Below are 3,945 nucleotides of genomic sequence, written 5' to 3' on the forward strand. Positions count from 1 at the left end.
ATAGACAATAACAGAAATCTGACCGTAAATTCATAGTGTTATGTTACATTCTGAACTAACTTTCAGAACACAGCACGGGAATTAGACAAGTTTTCTAGCATACTGTATGTTCCCGTCAAATGGATTTTCTCAGTGTGGCTTTGAAATAATGTTTATTAAAATAATGTCATTAGGAAGTGGCTGCTGTAGTCCAGGAACAATATGTGTTTTATTTACATTTCCTCCTAGAGCAATTAGGTAGGCATATGAAGACTGAGTTACCTAGGGAACATGGATTGGGTTTAGAAGAAAACACATTGCACATTTTAATTTTAATGAAATGCTTTTATAATTCATTTAAAATAACAAAGTCAAGGGAGTCTTTCTCTGTCTCTCTCACACACACACACACACACACACACACACACACACACACACACTCTGCTGGTGTCTCATTCCGCAGTAATAACTCACAGGAAAACGTTAATGGGAAAAAAGTCATTGATGGAAATCTGCATTTTCATCTCTATCCCATAATTTTAAGTGGTCCGTCCCATTTAAATGTCCCAAAAGGGAATAATTAAATAGCTTTTAGTTCCTAGCGACAGAAACATGTCTGCTAAAAATCCCCATCAGATCCTCACTCACAAAAACACACACACCGTCACATATACAAACGGCACACATACACATACTGTACACACACAAAACATCATAAACACATGCATAGATCCATCCATGGAGACATACAGAAACTGATAGACTGTATTTAAAAAGGTGGTCGTCATAGAAACCTCAACAAATCCACGTGAAGAGTTACGGAGGATGTTTCACCATGACTGATTGGTAGTATTTCTTCATTACCAGTCTCACATCTGTTATGGCTGAGATGTTGTTGAGTCACTACCTCATATAAAGGTTACATTATAGGTTTCAAACAGGACGTTAAATAGGTAGAGGTAGAGAGAAAGAGTGAGCGTGACAGAGAGAGACAGAGAGAGAGACAGAGAGAGAGACAGAGACCAGAGCCACAAAGAGCCACAAAGTCAGACAGCGAGAGAGAGAGATAGAGTGAGACACAGAGAGAGAGAGACAGAGAGAGAGAGAGAGAGAGAGAGAGACAGACAGACAGAGAGAGAGAGACAGACAGAGAGAGAGAGACAGACAGAGAGAGAGACAGAGATAGATACAGAGAGAGAGAGACAGAGAGAGAGACAGAGAGAGAGACAGACAGAGAGAGAGACAGATAGAGACAGAGAGAGAGAGACATAGATACAGAGAGAGAGAGACAGAGAGAGAGAGACAGAGAGAGAGAGAGAGAGAGAGAGAGACAGAGAGAGAGACAGACAGAGAGAAAGACAGACAGAGACAGAGAGAGAGAGAGACATAGATACAGAGAGAGAGAGACAGAGAGAGAGAGAGACAGAGAGAGAGAGAGAGAGAGACAGAGATAGATACAGAGAGAGAGAGACAGAGAGAGAGACAGAGAGAGAGACAGACAGAGACAGAGAGAGAGAGACATAGATACAGAGAGTTAGAGACAGAGAGAGAGACAGACAGAGAGAGAGACAGACAGAGACAGAGAGAGAGAGACATAGATACAGAGAGAGAGAGACAGAGAGAGAGAGAGAGAGAGAGAGAGAGAGAGAGAGAGACAGAGAGACAGAGAGAGAGACAGAGAGAGAGACAGACAGAGAGAAAGACAGACAGAGACAGAGAGAGAGAGACATAGATACAGAGAGAGAGAGACAGAGAGAGAGAGAGACAGACAGAGAGAGAGAGAGAGAGACAGAGATAGATACAGAGAGAGCGACAGAGCGAGAGACAGAGAGAGAGACAGACAGAGAGAAAGACAGACAAAGACAGAGAGAGAGAGACATAGATACAGCGGGAGAGAGACAGAGAGAAAGACAGACAGAGAGAGAGACAGACAGAGACAGAGAGAGAGAGAAATAGATACAGAGAGAGAGAGACAGAGAGAGAGAGAGAGAGAGAGAGAGACGGAGAGAGCGAGAGAGAGAGAGAGAGAGAGAGAGAGAGAGAGACAGAGAGAGAGAGAGAGAGAGAGAGAGAGAGAGAGAGAGAGAGAGAGAGAGAGAGAGAGAGACAGGAGGGGGAATAGAGGAGACAGAAGGACAGACCATTATTTAGATCCGTCCGCGTGTCGACTCTACTGTTCCATCTGACTACACTAATCATCCACATGTACTGAGAGAGAGAGAAGGGAGGGAGGAGAGAGGGAAAGGAAGGGGGAGGGAGGAGAAGGGAGGCAGGAGAGGAGAGAGAAGGGGGGAGAACGTGTGGTTGACGGAGAGGAGCGAGAGAGTGATGAGGAGGGAAAACATGAGAGAGGGATAAATAGGAAGTAAGAAAAGTGAAGGTGGGAGGAAAAAGGGGATAGAGGAAGTGAATAAGGCGAGGAAAGACAGGAGGAGGGATCAGAGACACCGGGGGGAGAGAGAGAGATACATATGAAGGAGAGAGACTGAAGACTATCCTTGTCATTGAGGAGAAATGGGAGAGAACAAACAATCAGATTAGTGCATTTCTGTAAGTGGTGTATTTAGTTTGAACCACTTGTGCTGTCAATAACCTGAGATAACACAAACTGTCTTCTGGAAAACTGCTTCATTACTACAACAGGCCATAGATTTATCTGGAGACACACAAAACAACTACAATATATGCCTCCTCCAACAACAAGAGAGAGATGGGGGGGAGAGAGAGGGATCAAATGAGAGCAGACACAAAAGAGAGGTGGTTCGTACACTGTGTGAAAAACGAGGGAGGGAAGCAAAAATCAGAAAGAGGAGAAAAGACCGAGGGAGAGAGGAAGGAGGACAGAGGGGGGGATGTATGAAAGAGGCTAAATGCATTTAGTAAACACATCTCTATGGTAACCAGGAGGTAATTTGCTTGGTGGGAGAGTGAGAGAGGCCGAGAGAGGGGGAAGGAGATGAGAGAGATGGAGAGAGAGGGAGGGAGATGGAGAGAGAGAAAGAAAAAGCATTTACCATCACTGCTTGAGTCCAGAACTGTAATTACAGAACTGAGTGAGAGAGACAGAGGGAGAGAGGAAGGGACGAAAACTATACACCAATATAGAGCCCACATAATGTGTTTTACTAAAGGAAACGGTGAGAAAAACAGAGAGAGAAAGGTGGAGAAAGGAAGAAAGGGGGAGAAAGGGGGGAGAAAAAGGGGAGAAAGAGAGAAAGGGGAGTAGAAAGAGAGAAAGGGGGAGAAAGGGGGAGAAAGGGGAGAAAGAGAGAAAGGGGGAGAAAGGGAGAAGAAATAGAGAAATGGGGAGAAAGGGGAGAAAGGGGGAGAACGAGAGAAAGGGGGAGAAAGGGGAGAAAGGGAGAACGGGGGAGAAAGAGAGAAAGGGGGAGAAAGGGGGAAAGAGAGGAAGGGAGAGAAAGAGAGAAATGGGGAGAAAGAGAGAAAGGGGGAGAAAGTGGAGAAAGGGGGAGAAAGAGAGAAAGGGGAAGAAAGGGGAGGAGAAAGAAAAAAGGGGGAGAAAGGGGAGAAAGAGAGAAAGAGGGGGAGAAAGAGAGAAAGGGGGAGAAAGGGGAGAAAGAGAGAAAGGGGAGAGAAAGAGAAAAGGGGGAGAAAGAGAGAAAGGGGAGAAAGTGGAGAAAGAGGGAGAAAGAGAGAAAGTGGGAGAAAAGGGAGGAGAAAGAGAGAAATATGAGGAGGCAGAGAGAACGGGGGAGAAAGGGGAGGAGAAAGAGGGAAAGGGGAGGAGAAAGAGAGAAAGGGGGAGAAAGAGGGAGAAAGAGAGAAAGGGGAGAAAGGGGGAGAAAGAGAGAAAGGGGGAGAAAGGGGAGAAAGAGAGAAAGTGGGGAGAAAGAGAGAAAGGGGGGAGAAATAGAGAAAGGGGGAGAAAGGGTAGAAAGAGAGAAAGGGGGGAGAAAGAGATAAAGGGGAGAAGGGGGAGAAAGAGAGAAAGGGGGAGAAAGAGAG

Source organism: Salmo salar, chromosome 05 (genome assembly GCF_965601325.2).
Source record: "Salmo salar chromosome 05, fSalSal1, whole genome shotgun sequence".
NCBI classification, from domain to species: Eukaryota; Metazoa; Chordata; class Actinopteri; order Salmoniformes; family Salmonidae; genus Salmo; species Salmo salar.